Raw genomic sequence first — 12,549 nt, 5'->3', positions numbered from 1 at the left:
AAAACCTAGTCTGGATCCTCTCGATCCGAATAATTTTCGACCTATTTCTCGCCTGCCTCTCCCTGCTAAGCTGGTGTAAAAGGCAATGAATAGGCAACTTAGTGCCTTTCTAAAGAAGCCCCATTTGCTTGATTCATCCCAATACGGCTTCAGGGAAGGACATAGTACTGAATCGGCCTTGATTAAAGCTACGCAGGAAATTAGGGCAGCAGTGGATCAGGGAGGCAAGGCGGCTCTGATCCTTTTGGATCTCTTGGCCGCTTTTGATACGGTCCATCATGGGCTTTTGATGGACCGTTTAATGAAATGCGGGGTTCAACGGAAAGCTTGGGAGTTACTCAACTCATTTCTTACGGATAGAAGCCAGATAGTCGCACTGGGCAAATTTCACTAACAACCCTTCTCCTTACCATGTGGTGTTCCGCAGGGGTCATCATTAAGCCCGACCCTCTTTAATGTGTATGTCACTACCCTGGCTCCGATCATTAGTCGTTATGGATTTGGTATCACCTCGTACGCGGATGATACACAAATCGTGGTATCTCTACTTCCAGGTTTGGAGAAGGGGTTGGATCTTAATTTCCAGGCATGTATGACGGAGGTAGGACGATGGATGGCAGGCAACTGCCTCAGGTTGAATTCGGATAAAACCGAGGTTATGCTGTTCGGAAACAAACCTAACTTTTGGACGCCCTCGTGGTGGCTGCCTTCTTTGGGGGTCCTCCCCACCCCGGTTGTAGGAAGGTGGATATCTGACTATGGTTACCCCCAAATTTTTGCCTAGTGTCTAGCTGGTTTTTCGACTTAGTTGGCCTGAGATCCTGCCATTCAGGCTCTCAGGCTATCTGCTCTCTCTGTAAAATGGACTCCATGTACCCTAGGTACATACCCAATTGGTTGGATCACCCTGTCAGCCCCTGTACCAGTGTACACTAGGTACCCAGGGCATTGGTGTATCCAAGGCCTGCCAGGGGCTGAAGCATGTATTATGCCACCCCAGGCTTGGCCTAACAATCTGACACAACTGGCTGATCACTCAGCTGGGGTAAGTTGGTGTAATCACCTCTTACTTAGGTGTAGTATACCTATACCTAACCTTAAATGGGACACCTGGTAACCTATAAGTCACTCCTATGGCAGGCCTTAACAATCCTGAAGGCAGAGTGCTTGGTTCCATGTGAGATGGTGCTCTGGCATGAGCTGAGCCTGTCTGCAGTGGTCGGAACAACTTCCCTCTACTGTTTCCAGATATCGTCATACCATATACTCTTAAGTGCATTATGAACCTCGCGGTTAAATGCTATCTTTGGTTTGGCTTTATCAAAACATGTCGAGTAAGGTGTCATACGAATTGGAATACTAACCCCTCGCCAATTCTGGCGACGGGGTTAGCATTCCACCCTTCTAGAGGGACACGACATGTACAGTACCTGAAACCCGGGTAAAATCAGACATAGCCTCAGCTCCACAAAATGGATGCTGCCACCACAGACACAAGTCTGCCCTCCTGCTGCTGGGAGTCCTTCCAGCTTGGGAGGTGTGGACAAAGGGTTTCCTGCCAGGGGAGGTGCGAGCACCACCCCAGACAGGATTTTGTGTATTGGTCAGGTAGGGCTTGAAAGAAACCAGACATGCCTGTGGCTCACAAGGAGCCTCGGGGCATATGCCAGTTCAAACCGGTCCTGGGGCACACCAGTCCCGGGCCTGGGGCGAGCTGGACAAAGGATTGGGGGTGTAACCACCCCCCTTCCTGGTCCCACCCATAGGGAGGGACCTAGCAGGTAGTCCGGCCCCTAGAATCCGAATAAAGGTAGGAGCTGTGTCCTAAGACTTCAGACATCCTGGAATCAACTTGAAACTAAGAAGAAGACGGGAACTTCGACGCTCTGCCGCACAGAGGACTGAAGCCAATCTCCCCTGTGGTCAGGGAGTGACCACCTTGCTAACGCAAGCACCACCCAGCGAATCAACGTCTGCTTTGCCGCCGCCTCCCGCCGGAGCCCGAGCCCAGAGACTGACAAGACCTGGACCTCCAGACCTCTCACCGCCCGATCCACAGTCCCTGCAAAGAGGAGACCCGTGGAGGCACCGAGACACGTGGAGCCAGCCATCTTGGAACGACTACGACAAGCTGACAAGTGCAACAACCGAGGCTCCCTCCAAGTTGTGCTTTGGGTCCTGAGAAGCCCAACCCTCGAGCAGCATCTGCATCAAAGGTGAGCCCTCCAGCATCTCCACGATCTGCGTGGGGCCCTTCTGCATTTTGCCACTCGACGCGCCTAACCGGTTGCTGGCCCGCTGGCTAGTGGCCATCTTGGCGACGAAATCTACGACAAACACCGCTGGTCTGGTTGCTCCAGACTGGCCCTTGCTCCCCTCCAAAGGAGCCGTTCCTCTGACCTTGCTGGTCAGAACCATCAGCTTAAACTCCTTGCCTACAACAATTGCTTTTGCCAAGGCTTGTCTGCTTCGATCAAGTCGCCGACACCGCCGACAGCGAGAGCCTGCGTGGGACAGCTCGTGACTCGACTCCTGGACGTCGTCGACCTTCAGGGACCACGTGGCTGCAGAGTCAAGCTACACCTTCCTTCCTGTTTGCACCCGACATCGCCTGGTACCCACCTGGTGCCACGCTGGTCACTGGCTAGTGACTGTGAACACTGTCCCCTCTGCTTACAGGTCTTCAACATCTCCGATCCACTCTTGGGTCCACTGCATCTCTCCCGGACCGACCGCCTGCAGCATCTTTGTCTTCAAGCTCAACGGAACAGATAGAAGAAACCCGACGCACTTTGAGGCCTATGCACCCGCTTCCTGTGGGTGAGGTAAAGCTGGTACTCCGGTGCCCAAGTGTAGTAATACATCTCTAGTGCCTGTGTTCCAAATCTTAAGTTCCTAGTTAACCCGGAAGATCTCCTTTGCAGTAACTTTGTACTTTTTACGCACCCATTGAAACCTATGGGAGCACGCGTGTGACTATTTGCTCTGCACACGCCACCCGTGGACCTCCTGGTCACTAACTGACGTTAGCTCCTTGTAGGCCCAGCGATTCTAGAGGCCCTAGGCCTTTTCCCTTTTCTGTTCGTGGTACTTATACCACTATTTTAGTATATGGTTCGAGTGGCCACCAGGGCCTATCCATATAAAGTGCAACTTCTGTGTATTCTGTGATAATCTTGTTTGACGATTTGTGCTCCTGTGCTCATAAAGAGACTAGGGGTTACTTTGATAAATAAATACATATATATTTTGAATATATATCTGTGTGGTGTCCTTTCATTGGTATAAAAGGGGGTTGCATTTGGTAAAACAGCTGGCTTAACACGCTTCACGAGTTTAGCCTCAAAGACTGCTTAGCCTACGCTACCACTAGGGCAGCTAGTCCGAAAAGGTTGACTTACAACCACACCATAAGGGTTGCTTGGCATGGTACAAGGTGATCACTTTAACTAGTGAGCATCATATACCAGGCCAACTTCTCACATTGGTGAGCAGCGGTTGGATTTGAGCTTGCTGTGTTTTACCATTGTAATCTCTTGGTTACCAATTGAAAGATCACATAGGTACCTGTAGGTACATATAAAACAAGATTAGATATACTTAAGTTCTACTGAACTTAGTTGTTGTAGAGCAAAGGGAGTAGCACACCCTGACTACAACTACTAGATAGGTTTAGTAGGTAAACCCAAGTGTAGGTAGATTGCAACACATCCACCCACACTTAAGAGCAATGGCTGGGGCAGAGGGGTCCACTGTACCCATCTCTGTTGAGAGTGACCCCCCGAGGGCACCATCCATCTTTGCTACCCTTAATCAGAATGAGCTCAGGCAGTTGGCAACTCTTAGAGGCCTTAAACAGCCCAAGAACCCTACCTCTGCTGTGCTCAGAGCACTCTTGCAAGATGATGAGAATCAAAGAGAGCTCAAGAGAGCTTCCCAGTTAGCCCCCTTAGGGACAGGAACAGGAGGCCCCCCTTCTGAAGATGCCATTGAGGTACCCCTTTCCAATAGCCATCCCTTAGATGAAAACCATACTACAGAGGAGGAAAGTGAGGGGGATACAGACAGTGGTGAGGATGAAGGGAGAACTAGCCCAGTGCCAAGTGTTATACTTGGCCCAGCTAAACCAAGGCTATTGGGGACTGACAGTGGGTTCACCCCACTGGATCTCCCCAGTGGACTTAACACAGGGCTTGGAAGGCAAAGGAATCGCTCAGGTGACTCCAATGCTTCCCATGGCTCTAGAGGCTCTCAAGGTCACTCCAGGAGAAGGATGACCACCCCTCAGAGGAGGGAACATGAGGCCAAGATGCAAGAAGCCCAGCTGAGGATCAGGAAGCAGGAGCTAGAAGTAGCCCTGATGGAAGAAAAACTGAGCAAGGCTAGGCAGCATAGAGAGAGTGGGTCTATACCCACTGGTGGCAGCAATGTCCCTAGGGACAAAGATAGGGTCTTTGACAATAGGAACCTGTCCAAGATTGTGCCCCCCTACAAAAGTGGGGATGACATCCACAAATGGATGACTGCTCTTGAGAGAGCCTGCAAAGTGCAGCAGGTTCCTGAAGACCAGTGGGCAGCAATCTTATGGCTCTCCTTTGAGGGGAGAGGCAGAGATAGACTCCTCACTGTTAGAGAAGAGGATGTCAGAAATTACAGAGTCCTGAAGAGTGTCCTAGTTGATGGGTTAGGCTTAACCACTGAACAGTACAGGTTAATGTTCAGAGACACCCAGAAGACACAGACTCAGGACTGGTCTGAATATGTGGAATGTGCCACTAAGGCTTTGGAGGGTTGGTTGCTGGGAAGTAAGGTGTCTGATTATACAGGATTGTACAATTTGATGATGAGAGAGCAGATTTTAAGTAATTGTCAAAACCAGCTTCTCCATCAACACCTGGTAGACTCAGATTTGACCTCTCCCCAAGAATTGGGAAAGAGGGCAGATAAATGGGTCAGGACCAGGATCAGGCCTAAAAACCAGGGTGGTGACCAAAAGAAAGATACCACCAAGCCTCAAGAGAAGGGTGGGGATAAAGAAAAAGAGAAACCTTCCTCAGGGCCCCAAAACTCCACACAGGGTGGTGGGTCCCAAGCTCCCTCCTCTACCACAGCTAAAAAGCCCTACTGCCATGAGTGTAAAACTCCTGGGCATTGGAAAACTGACAGCGGTTGCCCAAGGGCTAAAAACAAAACTGTTCCTCCAATTACTCCTGTCACACCACCTATTACTGTCAGCAGTAATCCCCCAGGTGGTGGGAGTGCCCCCAGAAATCTGGGTGGGTTTACTTGGGGAACACAGGGGGACCCTGGCTTAGCCAATTCCCCTACAGCAACCACTCTTGTCTGTGATGGTGGCATGGGGTTTGCCAACTTCACTGCCTGTCCCAACACTTTGGGTAGGTACAGACAGGAGCCCTACATCAATGGTACAAAAGCTGAGGCCTACAGAGACACTGGGGCTAGCATCACAATGGTGGCCCATTGGCTAGTTCCCTCTGAGCAGCTTTTGCCCGGTTTCTCCTACCAGGTGACTAACATTGATGGCAAACAGAACAGTCATCCCATGGCAGAGGTATGTCTCAGCTGGGGAGGGGTCACTGGCCCTAAAAGGGTAGCAGTGTCCCCAACCTTGCCTGTAGACTGCTTACTGGGGAATGACTTAGAACTCTCAGCTTGGGCTGGAGTTGAACAAGACACCCATTCTAAAATGGTAGGCCTTTCACAAAAGGGTAGGGGGGTTGTGCCATTCACAACCCCTGTCCAAATAGATTTCCTCCCTGAAAAGGTTGGAAGGGCAGTGGTAGCCACAGCCCAGGCACAGACAGACTTCCCTGTAGGGACTGGCAGAGCTGTGACAGTCACAGCTCAAACACAAACTGAGTGCCCCCCTGAAAAGGTTGGCAAGGCTGTAATGGTCTCAGCCTATACTCAGACTGACATAGGTGTAGTGAAGCCTGAAACAATGGATCACTCCACACAAACTGAGAGTAGTGGGGAGGAAGAAAAGTCTCCCTCTCCCCAGACATTAGGAAAAGGTCAGCCTCCTCAGGGATCTGACCTCACCCCTTGCGAAGGAACTGCCCCAGAGGCAGCCAGGCCTGGCCTGGCAGAGCCTCTGATGTCAGTGGCCCCTTCCAAGGTGGGATCCAGTCTGGTGCAGGTAGCCTGCCTCTCTCTACCCTGCCTCAGTCAGCCCAGGGCTGCAGAGGTCAGGGAGGCCAGTGGACCCCCAGAGGGCCCCTGTCCACAAGAACCCCCCCATCAAAAGAATGAGGATTGCCTGGCTAGTAGCCCTATTCAGGTGATGGGTAAAAACATTCCTGAGGGATCTCCTTTACAGGTAGTTAGGGACCTCCCCCAGGGGGATTCTGTTGGGCACAGGCAAACATGGGACCTTAGGGCCCCAAACCTGACCTGTCCCTCCAGTAAGCCCACAAAAGGGACCCAGCCTCCAGCTTTAGGTAGCCAGAGGCTGACCCTGAGAGCACAGTGCAACTCAGTTAAAGGAAGAAAGGCATCCATGGTGGAGGATGATTGGAGGAAGCTGAGGCCTCACTTTGAGGACACTCACTTCAGTACTCCATCTCAACACCAGCCTTTTACTTTGCCAAGACACACCACAGGTAGAGATTCCCTATGGTGGAGACCCTCTGATACCCTTAGGGTGAGGGATTGCTTAGTGGACCATGAGACAGGGGGTAACCATGCCAGTGCTGGTTCCTCCTTATATGGCCACTTGGGCAATATAGGCTTACCTGGTCAAGGTCAGCCTTATCTCCCTTCGTTTGGGGGGGGGTTGTGTAGGAAGGTGGATATCTGACTATGGTTACCCCCAAATTTTTGCCTAGTGTCTAGCTGGTTTTTCGACTTAGTTGGCCTGAGATCCTGCCATTCAGGCTCTCAGGCTATCTGCTCTCTCTGTAAAATGGACTCCATGTACCCTAGGTACATACCCAATTGGTTGGATCACCCTGTCAGCCCCTGTACCAGTGTACACTAGGTACCCAGGGCATTGGTGTATCCAAGGCCTGCCAGGGGCTGAAGCATGTATTATGCCACCCCAGGCTTGGCCTAACAATCTGACACAACTGGCTGATCACTCAGCTGGGGTAAGTTGGTGTAATCACCTCTTACTTAGGTGTAGTATACCTATACCTAACCTTAAATGGGACACCTGGTAACCTATAAGTCACTCCTATGGCAGGCCTTAACAATCCTGAAGGCAGAGTGCTTGGTTCCATGTGAGATGGTGCTCTGGCATGAGCTGAGCCTGTCTGCAGTGGTCGGAACAACTTCCCTCTACTGTTTCCAGATATCGTCATACCATATACTCTTAAGTGCATTATGAACCTCGCGGTTAAATGCTATCTTTGGTTTGGCTTTATCAAAACATGTCGAGTAAGGTGTCATACGAATTGGAATACTAACCCCTCGCCAATTCTGGCGACGGGGTTAGCATTCCACCCTTCTAGAGGGACACGACATGTACAGTACCTGAAACCCGGGTAAAATCAGACATAGCCTCAGCTCCACAAAATGGATGCTGCCACCACAGACACAAGTCTGCCCTCCTGCTGCTGGGAGTCCTTCCAGCTTGGGAGGTGTGGACAAAGGGTTTCCTGCCAGGGGAGGTGCGAGCACCACCCCAGACAGGATTTTGTGTATTGGTCAGGTAGGGCTTGAAAGAAACCAGACATGCCTGTGGCTCACAAGGAGCCTCGGGGCATATGCCAGTTCAAACCGGTCCTGGGGCACACCAGTCCCGGGCCTGGGGCGAGCTGGACAAAGGATTGGGGGTGTAACCACCCCCCTTCCTGGTCCCACCCATAGGGAGGGACCTAGCAGGTAGTCCGGCCCCTAGAATCCGAATAAAGGTAGGAGCTGTGTCCTAAGACTTCAGACATCCTGGAATCAACTTGAAACTAAGAAGAAGACGGGAACTTCGACGCTCTGCCGCACAGAGGACTGAAGCCAATCTCCCCTGTGGTCAGGGAGTGACCACCTTGCTAACGCAAGCACCACCCAGCGAATCAACGTCTGCTTTGCCGCCGCCTCCCGCCGGAGCCCGAGCCCAGAGACTGACAAGACCTGGACCTCCAGACCTCTCACCGCCCGATCCACAGTCCCTGCAAAGAGGAGACCCGTGGAGGCACCGAGACACGTGGAGCCAGCCATCTTGGAACGACTACGACAAGCTGACAAGTGCAACAACCGAGGCTCCCTCCAAGTTGTGCTTTGGGTCCTGAGAAGCCCAACCCTCGAGCAGCATCTGCATCAAAGGTGAGCCCTCCAGCATCTCCACGATCTGCGTGGGGCCCTTCTGCATTTTGCCACTCGACGCGCCTAACCGGTTGCTGGCCCGCTGGCTAGTGGCCATCTTGGCGACGAAATCTACGACAAACACCGCTGGTCTGGTTGCTCCAGACTGGCCCTTGCTCCCCTCCAAAGGAGCCGTTCCTCTGACCTTGCTGGTCAGAACCATCAGCTTAAACTCCTTGCCTACAACAATTGCTTTTGCCAAGGCTTGTCTGCTTCGATCAAGTCGCCGACACCGCCGACAGCGAGAGCCTGCGTGGGACAGCTCGTGACTCGACTCCTGGACGTCGTCGACCTTCAGGGACCACGTGGCTGCAGAGTCAAGCTACACCTTCCTTCCTGTTTGCACCCGACATCGCCTGGTACCCACCTGGTGCCACGCTGGTCACTGGCTAGTGACTGTGAACACTGTCCCCTCTGCTTACAGGTCTTCAACATCTCCGATCCACTCTTGGGTCCACTGCATCTCTCCCGGACCGACCGCCTGCAGCATCTTTGTCTTCAAGCTCAACGGAACAGATAGAAGAAACCCGACGCACTTTGAGGCCTATGCACCCGCTTCCTGTGGGTGAGGTAAAGCTGGTACTCCGGTGCCCAAGTGTAGTAATACATCTCTAGTGCCTGTGTTCCAAATCTTAAGTTCCTAGTTAACCCGGAAGATCTCCTTTGCAGTAACTTTGTACTTTTTACGCACCCATTGAAACCTATGGGAGCACGCGTGTGACTATTTGCTCTGCACACGCCACCCGTGGACCTCCTGGTCACTAACTGACGTTAGCTCCTTGTAGGCCCAGCGATTCTAGAGGCCCTAGGCCTTTTCCCTTTTCTGTTCGTGGTACTTATACCACTATTTTAGTATATGGTTCGAGTGGCCACCAGGGCCTATCCATATAAAGTGCAACTTCTGTGTATTCTGTGATAATCTTGTTTGACGATTTGTGCTCCTGTGCTCATAAAGAGACTAGGGGTTACTTTGATAAATAAATACATATATATTTTGAATATATATCTGTGTGGTGTCCTTTCATTGGTATAAAAGGGGGTTGCATTTGGTAAAACAGCTGGCTTAACACGCTTCACGAGTTTAGCCTCAAAGACTGCTTAGCCTACGCTACCACTAGGGCAGCTAGTCCGAAAAGGTTGACTTACAACCACACCATAAGGGTTGCTTGGCATGGTACAAGGTGATCACTTTAACTAGTGAGCATCATATACCAGGCCAACTTCTCACATTGGTGAGCAGCGGTTGGATTTGAGCTTGCTGTGTTTTACCATTGTAATCTCTTGGTTACCAATTGAAAGATCACATAGGTACCTGTAGGTACATATAAAACAAGATTAGATATACTTAAGTTCTACTGAACTTAGTTGTTGTAGAGCAAAGGGAGTAGCACACCCTGACTACAACTACTAGATAGGTTTAGTAGGTAAACCCAAGTGTAGGTAGATTGCAACACATCCACCCACACTTAAGAGCAATGGCTGGGGCAGAGGGGTCCACTGTACCCATCTCTGTTGAGAGTGACCCCCCGAGGGCACCATCCATCTTTGCTACCCTTAATCAGAATGAGCTCAGGCAGTTGGCAACTCTTAGAGGCCTTAAACAGCCCAAGAACCCTACCTCTGCTGTGCTCAGAGCACTCTTGCAAGATGATGAGAATCAAAGAGAGCTCAAGAGAGCTTCCCAGTTAGCCCCCTTAGGGACAGGAACAGGAGGCCCCCCTTCTGAAGATGCCATTGAGGTACCCCTTTCCAATAGCCATCCCTTAGATGAAAACCATACTACAGAGGAGGAAAGTGAGGGGGATACAGACAGTGGTGAGGATGAAGGGAGAACTAGCCCAGTGCCAAGTGTTATACTTGGCCCAGCTAAACCAAGGCTATTGGGGACTGACAGTGGGTTCACCCCACTGGATCTCCCCAGTGGACTTAACACAGGGCTTGGAAGGCAAAGGAATCGCTCAGGTGACTCCAATGCTTCCCATGGCTCTAGAGGCTCTCAAGGTCACTCCAGGAGAAGGATGACCACCCCTCAGAGGAGGGAACATGAGGCCAAGATGCAAGAAGCCCAGCTGAGGATCAGGAAGCAGGAGCTAGAAGTAGCCCTGATGGAAGAAAAACTGAGCAAGGCTAGGCAGCATAGAGAGAGTGGGTCTATACCCACTGGTGGCAGCAATGTCCCTAGGGACAAAGATAGGGTCTTTGACAATAGGAACCTGTCCAAGATTGTGCCCCCCTACAAAAGTGGGGATGACATCCACAAATGGATGACTGCTCTTGAGAGAGCCTGCAAAGTGCAGCAGGTTCCTGAAGACCAGTGGGCAGCAATCTTATGGCTCTCCTTTGAGGGGAGAGGCAGAGATAGACTCCTCACTGTTAGAGAAGAGGATGTCAGAAATTACAGAGTCCTGAAGAGTGTCCTAGTTGATGGGTTAGGCTTAACCACTGAACAGTACAGGTTAATGTTCAGAGACACCCAGAAGACACAGACTCAGGACTGGTCTGAATATGTGGAATGTGCCACTAAGGCTTTGGAGGGTTGGTTGCTGGGAAGTAAGGTGTCTGATTATACAGGATTGTACAATTTGATGATGAGAGAGCAGATTTTAAGTAATTGTCAAAACCAGCTTCTCCATCAACACCTGGTAGACTCAGATTTGACCTCTCCCCAAGAATTGGGAAAGAGGGCAGATAAATGGGTCAGGACCAGGATCAGGCCTAAAAACCAGGGTGGTGACCAAAAGAAAGATACCACCAAGCCTCAAGAGAAGGGTGGGGATAAAGAAAAAGAGAAACCTTCCTCAGGGCCCCAAAACTCCACACAGGGTGGTGGGTCCCAAGCTCCCTCCTCTACCACAGCTAAAAAGCCCTACTGCCATGAGTGTAAAACTCCTGGGCATTGGAAAACTGACAGCGGTTGCCCAAGGGCTAAAAACAAAACTGTTCCTCCAATTACTCCTGTCACACCACCTATTACTGTCAGCAGTAATCCCCCAGGTGGTGGGAGTGCCCCCAGAAATCTGGGTGGGTTTACTTGGGGAACACAGGGGGACCCTGGCTTAGCCAATTCCCCTACAGCAACCACTCTTGTCTGTGATGGTGGCATGGGGTTTGCCAACTTCACTGCCTGTCCCAACACTTTGGGTAGGTACAGACAGGAGCCCTACATCAATGGTACAAAAGCTGAGGCCTACAGAGACACTGGGGCTAGCATCACAATGGTGGCCCATTGGCTAGTTCCCTCTGAGCAGCTTTTGCCCGGTTTCTCCTACCAGGTGACTAACATTGATGGCAAACAGAACAGTCATCCCATGGCAGAGGTATGTCTCAGCTGGGGAGGGGTCACTGGCCCTAAAAGGGTAGCAGTGTCCCCAACCTTGCCTGTAGACTGCTTACTGGGGAATGACTTAGAACTCTCAGCTTGGGCTGGAGTTGAACAAGACACCCATTCTAAAATGGTAGGCCTTTCACAAAAGGGTAGGGGGGTTGTGCCATTCACAACCCCTGTCCAAATAGATTTCCTCCCTGAAAAGGTTGGAAGGGCAGTGGTAGCCACAGCCCAGGCACAGACAGACTTCCCTGTAGGGACTGGCAGAGCTGTGACAGTCACAGCTCAAACACAAACTGAGTGCCCCCCTGAAAAGGTTGGCAAGGCTGTAATGGTCTCAGCCTATACTCAGACTGACATAGGTGTAGTGAAGCCTGAAACAATGGATCACTCCACACAAACTGAGAGTAGTGGGGAGGAAGAAAAGTCTCCCTCTCCCCAGACATTAGGAAAAGGTCAGCCTCCTCAGGGATCTGACCTCACCCCTTGCGAAGGAACTGCCCCAGAGGCAGCCAGGCCTGGCCTGGCAGAGCCTCTGATGTCAGTGGCCCCTTCCAAGGTGGGATCCAGTCTGGTGCAGGTAGCCTGCCTCTCTCTACCCTGCCTCAGTCAGCCCAGGGCTGCAGAGGTCAGGGAGGCCAGTGGACCCCCAGAGGGCCCCTGTCCACAAGAACCCCCCCATCAAAAGAATGAGGATTGCCTGGCTAGTAGCCCTATTCAGGTGATGGGTAAAAACATTCCTGAGGGATCTCCTTTACAGGTAGTTAGGGACCTCCCCCAGGGGGATTCTGTTGGGCACAGGCAAACATGGGACCTTAGGGCCCCAAACCTGACCTGTCCCTCCAGTAAGCCCACAAAAGGGACCCAGCCTCCAGCTTTAGGTAGCCAGAGGCTGACCCTGAGAG

Source organism: Triturus cristatus, chromosome 6 (genome assembly GCF_964204655.1).
Source record: "Triturus cristatus chromosome 6, aTriCri1.1, whole genome shotgun sequence".
Classification (NCBI taxonomy): domain Eukaryota; kingdom Metazoa; phylum Chordata; class Amphibia; order Caudata; family Salamandridae; genus Triturus; species Triturus cristatus.
Note: the sequence above shows the minus strand (reverse complement) of the source record.